The sequence below is a fragment of the Triticum urartu genome, chromosome 7, assembly GCF_003073215.2.
Source record: "Triticum urartu cultivar G1812 chromosome 7, Tu2.1, whole genome shotgun sequence".
NCBI classification, from domain to species: domain Eukaryota; kingdom Viridiplantae; phylum Streptophyta; class Magnoliopsida; order Poales; family Poaceae; genus Triticum; species Triticum urartu.
The window spans coordinates 25,467,393-25,486,289 of NC_053028.1; the positions used below are offsets into that span (position 1 = coordinate 25,467,393).

Consider the following 18,897-nt stretch of genomic DNA (forward strand, 5'->3'; position numbering starts at 1 on the left):
GCGAAAAAGGAAATAGCTTCAATTTAACGACATCATTATTGACATCTTTTTTCTTTTGCATATCACATAAATCAACGAAGCTATTCAGATGAGTAGCGACATCTTCGCTAGGAAGGCCGGCGAATTGATCTTTCATAACAAGATTTGACAAAGCAGTATTAATTTCACAAGATTCAGCATCGGTAAGAGGAGCAATCGGAGTGCTAAGGAAATCATTATTATTGGTATTGGTGAAGTCACACAATTTGGTAGTATCTTGAGCCATCGCGTAAACAAGCAATCTAACACACGAGCAAACAAAAGCAAACGGGCAAAAAGAGGCAAATAAAGAGGGAGGATAGAGAGAGAGGGCGAATAAAACGGCAAGGGTGAATTGGGGGGGAGAGGAAAACGACAGGCAAATGGCAAATAATGTAATGCGAGAGATAGGGATTGTGATGGGTACTTGGTATGTTGAATTTTTGCGTAGACTCCCCGGCAACGGCGCCAGAAATCCTTCTAGCTACGTCTTGAGCTTGCGTTGGTTTTCCCCGAAGAGGAAGGGATGATGCAGCAGAGTAGCGTAAGTATTTCCCTTAGTTTTTGAGAACCAAGGTATCAATCCAGTAGGAGCCCACGCTCAAGTCCCTCGTACCTGCACAAAGTGATAGCTACTCGCAACCAACGCGATTAGGGGTTGTCAAGCCCTTCACGGTCACTTACGAGAGTGAGATATGATAGATATAATATTTTTGGTATTTTTGATATAAAGATGCAAAGTAAAAAAGTAAAGGCAACGTAAAAAAGCAAAACAATATTAAAGTGATGGAGATTGATATGATGAGAATAGACCTGGGGGCCATAGGTTTCACTAGTGGCTTCTCTCAAGAGCATAAGTATTCTACGGTGGGTGAACAAATTACTGTTGAGCAATTGATAGAATTGAGCATAATTATGAGAATATCTAGGCATGATCATGTATATAGGCATCACGTCCGTGACAAGTAGATCGAAACGATTCCGCATCTACTACTATTACTCCACTCATCGACCGCTATCCAGCATGCATCTAGAGTATTAAGTTAAAAACAGAGTAACGCCTTAAGCAAGATGACATGATGTAGAGAGATAAATTCATGCAATATGAAATAAACCCCATTTTGTTATCCTCGATGGCAATGATACAATACGTGCCTTGCTGCCCATTCTGTCACTGCGTAAGGACATCGCAAGATCGAACCCAAAGCAAAGCACTTCTCCCATGGCAAGAACTACCAATCTAGTTGGCCAAACCAAATGGATAATTCGAAGAGACTTGCAAAGATAACCAATCATACATAAAAGAATTAAGAGAAGATTCAAATATTATTCATAGATAGACTTGATCATAAACCTACAATTCATCGGTGTCAACAAACACACCGCAAAAAGAAGATTACATCAAATAGATCTCCACAAGAGAGGGGGAGAACTTTGTATTGAGATTCAAAGAGAGAGAAGAAGCCATCTAGCTACTAACTATGTACCGGAAGGTCTGAGGTAAACTACTCACACTTCATCGAAGGGGCTAGGATGATGTAGAAGCCCTCCGTGATGACGGCCCTCTTCCGACGGAGCTCTGGAACAGGCCGGAAGATGGGATCTCGTGGATACAGAAAGTTGCGGCGGTGGAATTAGGTTTTTGGCTCCTGTTCTGATTGTTTGGGGGTACGTGTGTATATATAGGAGGAAGGAGTACGTCGGTGGAGCACTGAGGGGCCCACGAGGCAGGGGGCGCGCCCTAGGGGGGCGCCCCCCACCCTCGTGACCTCCTCTTTGATCCCTTGCAGTAGGGTCCAAGTCTCCTGGATCACGTTCGGTGAGAAAATCACGTTTCCGAAGATTTTATTCCGTTTGGACTCCGTTTGATATTCTGTTTATCCGAAACACTGAAATAGGCAAAAAGCATCAATTTTGGGCTGGGCCTCCGGTTAATAGGTTAGTCCCAAAAATAATATAAAAGTGGAAAATAAAGCCCAATATAGTCCAAAATAGTAGATAATATAGCCTGGAGCAATCAAAAATTATAGATACGTTGGAGACGTATCACCGGCATTGGGCAGTGCATAAAAAATTAAGTCAAAATTCAAAAATTGTGACCCAAATTTTCTTGTACATGGTGACCCACATGTGACAAAACATGGCTATCAAAGAAAATTTGGAAAAATAATATTTTACAATGCCCCCTTGAGGTATAGACCGATGTTTTGACCAGTCAGTCTAGATGGCATTATAAATTAATAAAAAATTCAAAAAATATAAAACCTTGGAAACCTAGCTTTGTTTGTGCAAGAGATCATGTGTGCCAAATTTGAGGTGATTTGGAGGTTGTCGAAAAAATCATCGCATTCCGGAGGGGCCATTTGGTCTAACTTAAGCCAATTTTTGAACAAATGTGATTTTTCCCACCACCTCAAAATCACCCAAATTTTCTTGCACATGGTGACCCACATGTGCCAAATATGCCTATGAAAGAAAATTTGTAAAAAGAATATTTTTACAATGCCCCCGTGAGGTATAGACCGATTTTTTTACCAGTCAGTCTAGATGGCATTACAAATTAATAAAAAATTTAAAAAATATAAAACCTTGGAAACCCAGCTTTGTTTATGCAAGAGATCATGTGTGCCAAAATTGAGGTGATTTGGAGGTGGTCGAAAAAATGACCGCATTCCGGAAGGGCCATTTGGTCTTTTAACTTAAGCCAGTTTTTGAACAAATGTGATTTTTTCCACCACCTCCAAATCACCCAAATTTTCTTGCACATGGTGACCCACATGTGCCAATCATGCCTATGAAAGAAAATTTGGAAAAAGAATATTTTACAATGCCCCCGTGAGGTATAGACCGATGTTTTGACCAGTCAGTCTAGAGGGCATTATAAATTAATAAAAAAATTAAAACCTTGGAAACCTAGATTTTTGTGCAAGAGATCATGTGTACCAAATTTGAGGTCATTTGGAGGTGGTCGAAAAAATGACCGCATTCCGAAGGGCCATTTGGTCTTAACTTAAGCCAGTTTTTGAACAAATGTGATTTTCCCACCACCTCCAAATCACCCAAACTTTCTTGCACATGGTGACCCACATGTGCCAATCATGCCTATGAAAGAAAATTTGTAAAAAGAATATTTTACAATGCCCCCCTGAGGTATAGACCGATGTTTTGACCAGTCAGTTTAGAGGGCATTATAAATTAATAAAAACTCAAAAAATATAAAACCTTGGAAACCTAGCTTTGTTTGTGCAAGAGATCATGTGTGCCAAAGTTGAGGTCATTTGGAGGTGGTCGAAAAATGACCGCATTCCAGAGGGGCCATTTGGTATCTTAAGCCAGTTTTTGAACAAATGTGATTTTTCCCACCACCTCCAAATCACCCAAACATTCTTGCACATGGTGACCCACATGTGCCAATCATTCCTATGAAAGAAAATTGGAAATTTTACAATGCCCCCCTGAGGTATAGACCAGTATTTTGACCAGTCAGTCTAGAGGGCATTATAAATTAATAAAAAATACAAAAAATATAAAACCTTGGAAACCTAGCTTTGTTTGTGCAAGAGATCATGTGTGCCAAATTTGAGGTCATTTGGAGGTGGTTGAAAAAATGACCGAATTCCGGATGGGCCATTTGGTCTAACTTAAGCCAGTTTTTGAACAAATGTGATTTTTCCCACCACCTCCAAATCACCCAGACTTTCTTGCATATGGTGACCCACATGTGCCAATCATGCCTATGAAAGAAAATTTGGAAAAAGGAAATTTTACAATGCCCCCCTAGAACAGTGCCCCGACGTGACGCACCGTGCGTCTTGTGTCCGAATTCATGCACACCTTGCATGGGGGGCCACATTGGCCATGCTCACGTGCTCCCAAAAAGTTGGGGTCATCTCATGCATGCCTCCACATGAACCATGTACAAGCCGGACCATTCGGGTCTGCCGGAGGGCAAGTTTGAAAGAGGTTTTCCTTGCCGGACCCACCAAATGATCCCAAACTTTTGCACACCCTACCATGACCATGGCATGCATGTGGGAGGATAATTCATACACCACGGCCTCATTTTTGTTGAAATCCCATTAATATCCATGTGTATTACGTGTAAGTGAGCATGTGTAAAATTTATTAGATGACTTGAAGGTCAAAACATTAACTTGTCATATATGCAAAAAATGTGTATTGGATGCAAGTGAGCATGTGTATAATTTAGTGTGTGTTTTGAAGATCAATACACATGGCAATATGCCAAAAAAATGTGCCCACCTACCAGAGCAGGATAATTCATACTCCACGGCCTGCATACGACTAGGAACCCTGACGTGCATGGGCTAGGATGCAGGCCCGTGGTGCAGAATATCTCTGCTGCTAGTAGGCCCCACGGGGCAGAGGGGACGAGAGTTAGGCAATGTACTGCCTGCAATTGATAGGAGCTTGGGAGGGGAGTCGCAGCCGGGTATATAAACCGGTGCGGCGCTCTCTCGCTTGGTGAGGTGGGACTAAACTCCCACCACCCAACGGTTGTGCGCTACGATGTGCCCTGCGCGGCTCCGCCTTGGGCCCAATTCAGGCGGGCTGGCCCAGGGCATCCTTACCCGTGCGCTGATCTGTTTGATATTTTCTTTGTTTTTCACTTCTTAACTCCAAAATTTATTTTCTTGTTTATATTTCTAATATTTAAAATCAAATCAATTTTTCTATATTATTTCTAACAGTGTTTACTAAAATTTTAAAAATATGCAAAATTTTGTTGTGTTTTATTTCATTTGTTCATTCTCTTTTGTATATTGATAATATTTACGAAATATAAACTAAAATGGTGTGTTTTATTTCAATTCTTCATTCTAATGTTTCTTATCTTTATTATTATTGAATATTTTTAGTTTGTAAGATAAAATGTTCTGTTTTATTTCACTTCTTCATTCTAATATTTGTTCTCTTCTTTATATTTGAAATATTTTGAAAATGTAAGATAATATGTATTTTTTTATTTCACTTCTTCATTCTAATAGATCTTATCTTTTTTATATTTGAATTAATTTTTAAATGTAAGATAATATGTTGTCTTTTATTGCACTTATTCATTCAAATTTTTCTTTTGTTTTCTATATTCTCCTCTTTTCTTTGTTCTGACAGTTATAAATTTAAATAATGTATGATATAATGTTGTCTTTTATTTAACTTTTCATGGTTCTCTTTCCTAATTATAAATTTTCTTTTCTGTTTCATATTTCAAATATTATTAAATCAAATACAGTTGGGACAATCGCATGTATGCCTCCACTTGCAGCATGTACTACAAGCAGGTTTTTCTTCTCGGTCTCACCAATTGAGACCAAATTGTATGCACACCCTAGGATGACCATGGCAAGCATGCATGGCGAGTATCGTTCATTTCCGTCACTCGATGCATTTTCTAGGCGTTTTCCGGCGACAAAACCCTACAACACTGCCCCCACGTGACACAACGTGTGTTTTGTGTCCTAATTCGTGCACACCTTGCCTGGGGGACCACATTGGCCAGGCCCACATGGTCCCAAAAGTTGGGGTCATCTCATGCATGCTTCCACATGCACCATGTACAGGCAGGACCATTCGGGTCTACCGGAGGGCAGGTCTGAAAGTGGTTTTCCTTGACGGTCCCACCAAATGATCCCAAACTTTATGCATACCCTAGGATGACCATGGAATGCATGCATGACAAGTATCGTTCATTTCCGACACTCAATGCATTTTCTAGGGTTTCTCCGGCGACAGAACCCTACAACACTGCCCCCACGTGACAATATTGTGACACATACATGTGTATGTGTCTGTCAGACAATTCGGTCATACAATTCGCTCGGAGAAGACAATTTGGTCGTGCCAATAAAGTTTTGGCTTCACTTATCAATTGTTCTTGCTTAATATTATTTTCGTTCTCCAATTTTTTATAATTGTATTTTTCACGGCTTCACTTATCAAGTGTTCTTGCTTAATATTTTTCTCATTATCCAATGTTTTATAATAGTCTATTTTTCTCTTCAACTGCTCTCGTAAGTTACATATTAAAATTTTCACAATCTTTACTTTTTTAAAACTCTACCAAGCTTAGCCTTCTGCCTTAGCTATCTGCATGTCATCATCTTGCATAATCTCCTGGTAATTCCCCCTCATCACATGATTATGAAAAGTAGTCATGGTAGATAAGTAAATATATCGAGCCAAAATGTAATATTACACTGATCAAAATTAATCATGTCAGCTCGTTGGCTCTATCGCGTGTTATCAGACATCATGTTTTTCTATTTTTTTTACAAACCCGTAGTTTTTTTAACTATATGTATAATTAACTTTTTCTGTACTCACCATGATGCCAGGCACGGCCCATCTAACCACGTGAGGGGCCCCACAGGCGGGCTATCGTGTTGGCAGCGCTACACCAGCCCATTTTGCCAGGTTCACATCTAACTTTCCCTTTTCTCGTTTCCTTTCCAAATCCCTAGCCCTCTCTCTCCATTTGCGCCTCCAAATCTCGATGGCGAAAGCATGACAGCGAGCTGGGCGTCGGGCGGCGGCGGCTGCAGCGAGAAGAGTGGTGGCGACCGCAAGTTAGGTCGAACCTTGGGTCCTGCAAGCAGGCGTGGCGGATTCAGTGGCATAGGAGGCAGCAGCGGCGGATCGAGTGGAACAGGGGACGGGGGTTTCGTGGGCGGCGGCAGGCCGGGAGAACCCGCGGCCAGGGTTTCTTCATTGCTACACTTTGGTGGCAAAAAGGTAAGTTCTCTACCGTTGTTCTTTACATCCCAGCATTATTGCCCATAATTCATCACTTGTCGCCATGACAAGCTCCATCTATGTGGTCATCAGGAAACTCCTGGTGGTCGTGTCTGCATAGATGCAGACAATTTTGGCAGCGCACTCGGGGGATGTGTGTTTGAGGTTAGTCTACTGAGCATGATCTTCAAACTAGTACTGCTATTGCGGTCAAGCTGCAAAAAAGTTCAGTGTTTAACGGTTGCAGTGACAAGTTCAGTTATAAAATGACTTGAATTGCTCATGATTTATTTAGGATGATCTCACTTCTGAGTATGTTGAATGGGTTGATCGGGAGTGGGATAGCAAAGCAAAGTCAGTCATTAAGTATCTTGCCATGAAGAACAAGAAACTGGAGACTAAGATTACAGAATATGAAGCTGAAATTAAAAGGAATGGGGAAGAAAAGAGGGCAATGGTTAAGATGCACAAGGAAATATTGCTCTATAGGGATAGGATTTTAGGATTTGGAGGTCTTCTGTATCTTGGCCTGCTTGCCATTATGATTGTTGTCATAGTTAGCAAGTAGATTGTTCATAAAGTTATTGACATCATTGTAATTGACATGATGAAATGCTGGTGAATTATTTGCTATTCAGTTTATGGGCAAAGTGTAACAGAGATTGCAGCATAAATAACATGGGGCCATCATGATTGGTAGACAATGCACTTTTGGCATGTTCTATATTTGGCAGACAATGCTCTTTTGGCATGTTCTATATTTGGCAGACAGTGCATTTTTGGCATGTTCTATATTTGGTAAGCGATGCACATGTGCACATCACCTAGCAACACTACTAATTTATGCAGCAGCCCAGTTCATTGTGTTGTTGCAACATAGGAGCAACATGTAGCAGCACCTACACCTTTGATGCAACACTGAAGCAAAGCAACAGTACATATTCAAAATTCTGTAATTTAACTGAACTTGACACTTAGGGTGATTAGTAGATATTGAGTTCTTCAGCCATAAAGAACCCGACCAAACCGTACCGATTGCATAACTTATATGCTTACATATAAAAGCATACCTAACCAACATCAAACCCAAAATAATGTTAACTTATATGCTCAAACATATAACAGCATAACTAACTTAAGATAACCAGCAGCTTCCTCCACCTTCAGCAAATGTGCCCATCTTCACTTCTTCAAAAATTTGAGGCGGGGTGAGCGGCGCACCACACACGGAGAAGCCTTCTGGTTGACCGCCGTCCTGTTCGACAGCTGCGCCACCTGATCCTGAGCCACCTCCTCTTCTTCCACCTTCACTATGTCAGGGAGGAGGGGTAGGAGCTCGACGTCGATGGGCATTGTCTTGCCACCCTCGACGGCGACCGATGCTACCATCTGCACGGCGTCCTCCTCGCCCTCCTCATGGTCATCAGGGATGACCAGTACCTCCTTCACGTCGTCCTCCATGACGTCAGAGCCCAACGGCGGGACTGGCTTCGGCACGTGGCGGACCTGGTACTCCGGGCTGACGGCCGCAGGGAGAGCGAGCTCGACGTCGACGCGCTCCACCCTCGATGCGACGCGTGCTAGATCTGGCCGCAGCGTCATGGTGGTGGAGCGGTACATCCACCACCTTGCGCGCTGAACAGGGGAGTCGCTCAGCGTGGCCTCTTGCATTGCCCACACGAGGAGGAGAGCCGGTGGGACGCCGTGGCCGTAGGGGAAGGCGCGCTTCTTCTCGGCGTCGGTGAGGACTTTGACGAGGCCATGCGCGTGCTTGACCAACATCTCCGTGCTGGGGAACCAGCCGCACACCTCCGTCAACTGCGCGCGCCACCCCTCGTCATCGTCGGCGAGCTCCACCATTGCTCTCTGCCAGCTGAGGCTTCTCTCCATGGAGGCGGCTGCAGCGGTCGCTGACGAGAGTTTTCTTGATCTACTGTAGGTGGGGATAAGAGGGGAGTTCGAACCGGCGCCCGTGGGAGGTGGGTGAGTGCGTGGTGGGGAGGAGAGTGGTACAGTTACTTATTTAATGGCACTTAGGACGTGGGGAGGGGAAATGTACAATATTCTTTCTACCTCCCGCCCCGGTCATAGCACAGTAAATAATTTTTTTGATTTTTGTTTTGAGGGAAACATCTTACTTTATTTAAACAAAGTCTGGGATCTCACCTGCTAATACTCTAAGGATACAATCAGGGGGCGAAAGCCTCCAAACCAAAGAAACAGAATCCCCTACAGCTACCTTAGCATGAGCCGCCCAATTAACACAGTAAATAATTGAAGCAAGTGTTCTACTCTTCTTCCTTCTCCACTTTTCTGCAGATGATAAAAGACAAGGTAAGTTAATGAATGATAAAAAATTTAATATTCCACAATGCATACAAACACTTACTTCTGATTTAGTTTGCATTTCTTGCTACGTCTAGTGTGTCCTAGCAATTTGCAAGCGCTGCACCGGGTTTTCAACTCATCAAAAGAGAGTGGTCTACCATTTTTCGAGATAGGGCGGCTCTCATCTATCTTTGTTGCACCTTTGCTTGACACTTTCATAGGATCTTTAACCGCAATCATGTTGCCTTCACCATCGTCCACATATTCAACTGCACACTTACTGATGTCATTTGTTTGCTTGATCAAATTTTCCTGTAGCAGATCATACTCATGACTCTTAGCTATCACATCCTTCAAACTCTCCTGTAACTGATCCCACAAAGCAGGGTGTTTGCATGCCGCATGCATAGCTTCTGACGCTAACACACTGACCTGGCTATATTTCATTCTTTCCCCGGCCCCAGTCCAACCAAATCCCAACAGATCACTTGTGCGCCTTGCAGGCAGTCCCAACCTTGCTTCTTTCGTGAATCGAACAAGAACTAAACACTTTAGTATTTCAGATATGTTCAAGTGCTTCAGTACATGGAATATGTGCTTGCAAGGTAGACCCTTTCGAATCCTTCTTCTACAACTGCACCTTATAGTTTCTGTGGAATTTTCTGGTGTATACTCCACCCAAAAACGGCGCTTCCGGTTATTCTTCCAGGCCACGATGTACTGCTGTGATCCGTCTCCCAGCTTAATTTCTACAATCTTCATGCCGCCAATTTTTCTAAGATCATGTTGCAACATATAGAAGTTTGCTGGAGTGAAGATGTGAGAAGCAGCTATCTCAAGTTCCCTCGAGCTAGTAACTGGCACCGATAAACACTGTGAGGCCGTGCAGTCATCTCGCGCCTCGTTTTCATGGATACGCACAACGGCGTTCTTGTTGGGGAACGTAGAAATTTCAAAAAAATTCCTACGCACACGCAAGATCATGGTGATGCATATCAACGAGAGGGGAGAGTGTTGTCCACGTACCCTCGTAGACCGAAAGTGAAAGCCTTAGCACAACGCGGTTGATGTAGTCGTACGTCTTCATGATCCGACTGATCCAAGTACCGAACGTACGGCACCTCCGAGTTCAGCACATGTTCAGCTCGATGACGTCCCGCGAACTCTGATCCAGCAGAGCTTCACGGGAGAGTTCCATCAGCACGACGGCGTGGTGACGATGATGATGTTGCTACCGACGCAAGGCTTCGCCTAAGCACCACTACGATATGACTGAGGTGGAATATGGTGGAGGGGGGCACCGCACATGGCTGGGAGAGATCAATAGATCAACTTGTGTGTCTAGAGGTGCCCCCTGCCCCTGTATATAAAGGAGCAAGGGGGGAGGCCGGCCGGCCCTCTATGGGCGCGCCAGGAGGAGGAGTCCTCCTCCTAGTAGGAGTTGGACTCCCCTTTCCTACTCCTACTAGGAGGAGGAAAGGAAGGAGGAGAAGGAGAAGGAAGGAGAAGGAGGAAAACAAGGAAAGGGGGACCGGGCCCCTAGTCCAATTTGGTTTGGGCTAGTGGGGCCGCGCGCCCTGCCTCCTCTCTTCCACCACTTGGCCCATGAGGCCCATTACTTCTTCCTCGTATTCCCGTAACTCCCCGGTACCCCCGAAAATACCCAAATCACTTGGAACCTTTCCGATGTCCGAATATAGTCATCCAATATATCGATTTTTATGTCTCGACCATTTCGAGACTCCTCTTCATGTCCCCGAGCTCATCCGGAACTCCGAACTACCTTCGGTACATCAAATCACATAAACTCATAATACAATCGTCATCAAACTTTAAGCGTGCGGACCCTACAGGTTCGAGAACTATGTAGACATGACCGAGACACGTCTCCGGTTAATAACCAATAGCGGAACCTGGATGCTCGTATTGTCTCCTACATATTCTACGAAGATCTTTATCGGTCAAACCGCATAACAACATACGTTGTTCCCTTTGTCATTGGTATGTTACTTGCCCGAGATTCGATCGTCGGTATCTCAATACCTAGTTCAATCTCGTTACCGGCAAGTCTCTTTACTCGTTCCGTAACACATCATCTCGCAACTAACTTATTAGTTGCAATGCTTGCAAGGCTTATAGTGATGTGCATTACCGAGTGGGCCCAGAGATACCTCTCCGACAATCAGAGTGACAAATCCTAATCTCGAAATACGCCAACCCAACAAGTACCTTCGGAGACACCTGTAGAGCACCTTTATAATCACCCAGTTACATTGTGACGTTTGGTAGCACACAAAGTGTTCCTCTGATAAACGGGAGTTGCATAATCTCATAGTCATAGGAACATGTATAAGTCATGAAGAAAGCAATAGCAACAAACTAAGTGATCAAGTGCTATGCTAACAGAATGGGTCAAGTCAATCACATCATTCTCTAATGATATGACCCCGTTAATCAAATGACAACTCATGTCTATGGCTAGGAAACTTAACCATCTTTGATTCAACGAGCTAGTCAAGTAGAGGTATACTAGTGACATACTGTTTGTCTATGTATTCACACATGTATTATGTTTCCAGTTAATACAACTCTAGCATGAATAATAAACATTTACCATGATATAAGGAAATAAATAATAACTTTATTATTGTCTCTAGGGCATATTTCCTTCAGTCTCCCACTTGCACTAGAGTCAATAATCTAGTTCACATCGCCATGTGATTTAACATCAATAGTTCACATCACCATGTGACTAACACCCATAGTTCACATCATCATCTGACCAACACCAAAAGGGTTTACTAGAGTCAATAATCTAGTTCACATTGCTATGTGATTAATACCGAAAGAGTACTAAGTTGTGATCATGTTTTGCTTGTGAGGGAAGTTTAGTCAATGGGTCTGCCACATTCAGATCCGTATGTATTTTGCAAATTTCTATGTCAACAATGCTCTGCACGGAGCTACTCTAGCTAATTGCTCCCACTTTCAATATGTATCCAGATTGAGACTTTGAGTCATCTAGATTACTGTCAAAACTTGCATCGACGTAACCCTTTACGACGAACCTTTTGTCACCTCCATAATCGAGAAACATATCCATATTCCACTAAGGATAATTTTGACCAATGTCCAGTGATCTACTCCTAGATCACTATTGTACTCCCTTGCCAAACTCAAGGCAGGGTATACAATAGGTCTGGTACACAGAATGGCATACTTTATAGAACCTATGGCTGAGGCATAGGGAATGACTTTCATTCTCTCTCTATCTTCTGCCGTGGTCGGGTATTGAGTCTTACTCAACATCACACCTTGTAACATAGGCAAGAACTCATTTTTGACTGTTCCATTTTGAACTACTTCAAAATCTTGTCAAGGTATGTAATCATTGAAAAACTTATCAAGCATCTTGATCTATCTCTATAGATCTTGATGCTCAATATGTAAGCAGCTTCACCGAGGTCTTTCTTTGAAAAAACTCCTTTCAAACATTACTTTATGCTTTGCAGAATAATTCTACATTATCTCCGATCAACAATATGTCATACATATACTTATCAGAAATACTGTAGTGCTCCCACTCACTTTCTTGTAAATACAGGCTTCACAGCAAGTCTATATAAAACTATATGCTTTGATCAACTTATCAAAGCGTATATTCCAACTCCGAGATGCTTGCACCAGTCCATAGATGGATCGCTGGAGCTTGCATATTTTGTTAGTACCTTTAGGATTGACAAAACCTTCTGGTTGCATCATAGACAACTCTTCTTTAATAAATCCATTAAGGAATGCAGTTTTGTTTATCCATTTGCCAGATTTCATAAAATGCGGCAACTGCTAACATGATTCGGATAGACTTAAGCATAGATACGAGCGAGAAACTCTCATCGTAGTCAACACCTTGAACTTGTTGAAAACCTTTTTGCGACAATTCTAGCTTTGTAGATAGTAACACCACTATCAGCGTCTGTCTTCCTCTTGAAGATCCACTTATTTTCTATGGCTTGCCGATCAACGGGCAGGTCAACCAAAGTCCACACTTTGTTCTCATACATGGATCCCATCTCAGATTTCATGGCCTCAAGCCATTTCGCGAAATCTGGCTCGTCATCGCTTCCTCATAGTTCGTAGGCTCGTCATGGTCAAGTAACATGACCTCTAGAACATGATTACCGTACCACTCTGGTGCGGATCTCACTCTGGTTTACCTATGAGGTTCGGTAGTAACTTGATCTGAAGTTACATGATCATCATCATTAGCTTCCTCACTAATTGGTGTGGTAGTCACAGGAACAGATTTCTGTGATGAACTACTTTCCAATAAGGGAGCAGGTACAGTTACCTCATCAAGTTCTACTTTCCTTACACTTACCCAACATTTTCTTTTGGGTATCCTATGAATATGCACTTCTCCGATTTGGGTTTGAGCTTATCAGGTTGAAACTTTTTCACATAAGCATTGCAACCTCAAACTTTAAGAAACGACAGCTTAGGTTTCTTGCCAAACCATAGTTCATACGGTGTCGTCTCAACGGATTTAGATGGTGCCCTATTTAATGTGAATGTAGCTGTCTCTAATGCATAACCCCAAAATGATAGTGGTAAATCGGTAAGAGACATCATAGATCGCACCATATCTAATAAAGTATGGTTACGACGTTCGGACACACCATTACACTGTGGTGTTCGAGGTGGCGTGAGTAGTGAAACTATTTCACATTGTTTTAACTGAAGGCCAAACTCGTAACTTAAATATTTTACTTCTGCGATCATATCGTAGAAACTTTTATTTTTGTTACGATGATTCTCCACTTCACTCTGAAATTCTTCGAACTTTTCAAATGTTTCAGACTTGTGTTTCATCAAGTAGATATACTCATATCTGCTCAAATCATCTGTGAAGATTAGAAAATAATGATACCTGCCGCGAGCCTCAATATTCATGGGACCACATACATCAGTATGCATGATTTTCAACAAATCTGTTGCTCGCTCCATTGTTCCGGAGAATGGAGTCTTAGTCATCTTGCCCATGAGGCATGGTTCGCAAGCATCAACAGGTTCATAATCAAGTGATTCCAAAAGCCCATCAACATGGATTTTCTTCATGCGCTTTACACCAATATGACCTAACCGGCAGTGCCACAAATAAGTTGCACTATCATTATTAACTTTGCATCTTTTGGCTTCAATATTATAAAAATGTGTATCACCACGATCGAGATCCAACAAAACATTTTCATTGGGTGTATGACCATAGAAGGTTTTATTCATGTAAACAGAACAACAATTATTCTCTAACTTACATGAATAACCGTATTGCAATAAACATGATCCAATCATATTCATGCTCAACGCAAACACTAAATAACATTTATTTAGGTTTAACACTAATCCCGAAAGTATAGGGAGTGTGCGATGATGATCATATCAATCTTGGAACCACTTCCAACACACATCGTCACTTCACCCTTAACTAGTCTCTGTTCATTCTGCAACTCCCGTTTCGAGTTACTACTCTTAGCAACTGAACCAGTATCAAATACCGAGGGGTTGCTATAAACACTAGTAAAGTACACATCAATAACCTGTATATCAAATATACCCTTGTTCACTTTGCCATCCTTCTTATCCACTAGACATTCAGGGCATTTCCGCTTCCGATGACCAGTCCCTTTGCAGTAGAAGCACTTAGTCTCAGGCTTAGGTCTAGACTTGGGCTTCTTCACTTCAGTAGCAACTTGCTTGCCGTTCTTCTTGAAGTTCCCTTTCTTTCCCTTGGCCCTTTTCTTGAAACTAGTGGTCTTGTTAATCATCAACACTTGATGCTCTTTCTTGATTTCTACCTTCATCAATTTCATCATCATGAAAAGCTAGGGAATCATTTATGTCATCCCTTGCATACTATAGTTCATCACGAAGTTCTAGTAACTCGGTGATAGTGACTAGAGAACTTTGTCAATTACTCTCTTATTTGGAAGATTAACTCCCACTTGATTCAAGAAATTGTAGTACTCAGACAATCTGAGCACATGCTCACTGGTTGAGCTATTCTCCTCCATCTTGTAGGCAAAGTACTGTCAGAGGTCTCATACCTCTCGACACGGGCATGAATATGAAATACCAATTTCAACTCTTGGAACATCTTATATGCTCCATGGCGTTCAAAACGTCTTTGAAGCCCCGATTCTAAGCCGTTAAGCATGGTGCACTAAACTATCAAGTAGTCATCATATTGAGCTAGCCAAACGTTCATAACGTCTGCATCTGCTCCTGCAATAGGTCAGTCACCTAGCGATGCATTAAGGACATAATTCTTCTATGCAGCAATGAGGATAAACCTCAGATCACGGACCCAGTCCGCATCATTGCTACTATCATCTTTCAACTTAGTTTTCTCTAGGAACATATCTAAAATATAGGGAAGCAATAACGCGAGCTATTGATCTACAACATAGATATGAAAATACTACCAGGACTAAGTTCATGATAAATTTAAGTTCAATTAATCATATTACTCAAGAACTCCCACTTAGAAAGACATCCCTCTAATCTTCTAAGTGATCACGTGATCCAAATCAACTAAACCATAACCGATCATCACGTGAAATGGAGTAGTTTTCAATGGTGAACATCATTATGTTGATCATATCTACTATATGATTCACGCTCGACCTTTCGGTCTCCAGTGTTTCGAGGCCATATCTACATATGCTAGGCTCGTCAAGTTTAACCCGAGTATTTCTGCATGTGCAAAACTGGCTTGCACCCGTTGTAGATGGACGTAGAGCTTATCACACCCGATCATCATGTGGTGTCTGGGCACGACGAACTTTGGCAACAGTTCATACTCAGGGAGAACACTTTTATCTTGAAATTTAGTGAGATATCATCTTATAATGCTACCGTCATAAAGTAAGATGTATAAAAGATAAACATCACATGCAATCAAAATATGTGACATGATATGGCCATCATCATATTGTGCCTTTGATGTCTATCTCCAAAGCATCATCATGATCTCCATCGTCACCGGCATGACACCATGATCTCCATCATCTTGATCTATATCAATGTGTCGTCACATGGTCGTCTCGCCAACTATTGCTCTTGCAACTATTGCTATCGCACAGCGATAAAGTAAAGCAATTATTTGGCACTTGCATCTTATGCAATAAAGAGACAACCATAAGGCTTCTGCCAATTGCCGATAAGTTCAACAAAACATGATCATCTCATACAACAACTTATATCTCATCACGTCTTGACCATATCACATCACAACATGCCCTGCAAAAACAAGTTAGACGTCCTCTACTTTGTTGTTGCAAGTTTTACGTGGCTGCTACGGGCTGAGCAAGAACCGTTCTTACCTACGCATCAAAACCACAACGATAGTTTGTCAAGTTGGTGCTGTTTTAACCTTCTCAAGGACCGGGCGTAGCCACACTCGGTTCAACTAAAGTTGGAGAAACTGACACCCGCTAGTCACCTGTGTGCATAGCACGGCGGTAAAACCAGTCTCGCGTAAGCGTACGCGTAATGTCGGTCCGGGCCGCTTCATCCAACAATACCGCCGAACTAAAGTATGACATGCTGGTAAGCAGTATGACTTATATCGCCCACAACTCACTTGTGTTCTACTCGTGCATATAACATCAACGCATAAAACCAGGCTCGGATGCCACTGTTGGGGAATGTAGCAATTCCAAAAAAATTCCTACGCACACGCAAGATCATGGTGATGCATATCAAGGAGAGGGGAGAGTGTTGTCCACGTACCCTCGTAGACCGAAAGCGGAAGCGTTAGCACAACGCGGTTGATGTAGTCGTACGTCTTCACGATCCAACCGATCAAGTACCTAACGTACGGCACCTCCGAGTTCAGCACACGTTCAGCTCGATGATGTCCCGCGAACTCCGATCCAGCAGAGCTTCATGGGAGAGTTCCGTCAGCATGACGGCGTGGTGACGGTGATGATGTTGCTACCGACGCAGGGATTCGCCTAAGCACCGCTACGATATGACCGAGGTGGAATATGGTGGAGGGGGGCACCGCACACAGCTGGGAGAGATCAATAGATCAACTTGTGTGTCTAGAGGTGCCCCCCTGCCCCTGTATATAAAGGAGCAAGGGGGAAGGCCGGCCGGCCCTCTATGAGTGCGCCAGGAGGAGGAGTCCTCCTCCTAGTAGGAGTAGGACTCCCCTTAGGAGGAGGAAAGGAAGGAGGAGAAGGAGAAGGAAGGAGAAGGAGGAAAAGGAGGAAAGGGGGACCGGCCCCCTAGTCCAATTCGGTTTGGGCTAGGCAGGTCGCGCGCCCTGTGTCGTGGTTCTAAGTCTGACAGTAGTGTAGGGGGGTAAGTATGGAGAAGCGAGATCTTAGCTATGGATAAGTTGTAAGCACGCAAGGTTTACGAGTTCAGGCCCTTCTCGGAGGAAGTAATAGCCCTACGTCTCGGAGCCTAGAGGCAGTCGACTGGATTATGCATGTATGAATTACAGGGGTGCGAACCCTTGTCCCTGAGGAGGGGGGTGGCTTATATAGAGTTCGCCAGACCCCTCCCGCCCTCAGTTACAAAGGGTTTAAATACATTAATATCGGGCGTTACTGGTAACGCCCCTAATAAAGTGCTATGATGACCATAAAAGCTACTTAATAACCGACAGTTAGCATGCAGAGTGCCCTTAGTTCTCCTGACCGTCGAGTGGTTGCTTCTTGGTGAGTGATTGCTTCTTGGTCGAGTATCTTCGAGTCCGTCGAGTGGAACACATCCAAGTCGATTGAAAGGTCATTTCTTCTGGAGATGTCCTTGGGTAGGTCAGTTTGGACAGGTCCATGACCCTACCCTAGGTGCATAGCTTCATCATTAGCCCCCGAATGGATCGAGGTTTGAGTGGGAAAGGGTTTGAGCACCTCTCTAACTCATTTTTCATGCCATGAGCATATCTTGTTTCGGATCAATGAACTAGAGTGATGACAGCAACTTTCTTTCCAGTCGCCTTGATCCATTCTTAGTTTTTGTCGAGTGAGTTCTTATACTTGAAAGGCTCTGAGTGACGGTGCGGAGGAGATCTTCGGTCTGACGAGTTGTTCTGCTGCCCGCAGATTTCGTGGGATCCGAATTTTGGGAAGCGCGCGGGACGGGGGAGGCTGCAGTAATCGGATGGGATAGTGCGGAGCCGCCTCGATCCCCGCGCCACCTTTTTCGCCACGTATCACGCGCGCGATTGCCACGGGATTTGACAGGGCTGCCCAGGCCTACCAGTCAGCCACTCGGAAGCAGCCTCATATAAGGCGTTGGGCTGGGGCTCTGCTCCGCACGCCACCATTCTCTCTTCTCTTTCTCTTGATCTCTCCGCCACTCTTGCTTCCGCCTCGTCGTCGGAACTCCGCTCGAGCTCGATCTGCCACCATGGGGAAGGACAAGACGGCGGCGCTGGAACACGCGAAGAAGGCGACCGCGAAGGCGAAGGGCAAGCGGACCAACCGGGGTGGATCCTCGTCGAGGTCCGGCCTGCCGGCGGGCTGGATCTAGGGTGACTGGATCCGCTCGGCAATCACGTAGGACGACCTCGACGACCTGGTGGAGGGGGGATTGATCCCCCACAAGTCGGCTTGGCTCTCGGGGGACGAAACTGAGCCGCAGCCGAGAGAGGGTGAGTGTGTCCTCCTAGCAACCCACGTAGATCGTGGATTCTCGCTGCCTCCCCACCCTTTCTTCCGGGTTTTTTTGAACTTCTTTGGGGCTCAGCTCCACCATTTCACTCCGAACACCATAGTCTATCTGGCC

At 43.7% G+C, this 18,897-nt stretch overlaps 1 pseudogene; it reads right to left on the minus strand.

Annotated features, from left to right (window-relative positions):
• Positions 1 to 476: 476 nt before the first annotated feature.
• The window catches only part of LOC125519092, a 33,561-nt pseudogene continuing 15,140 nt past the window's right edge, over positions 477 to 18,897 (minus strand).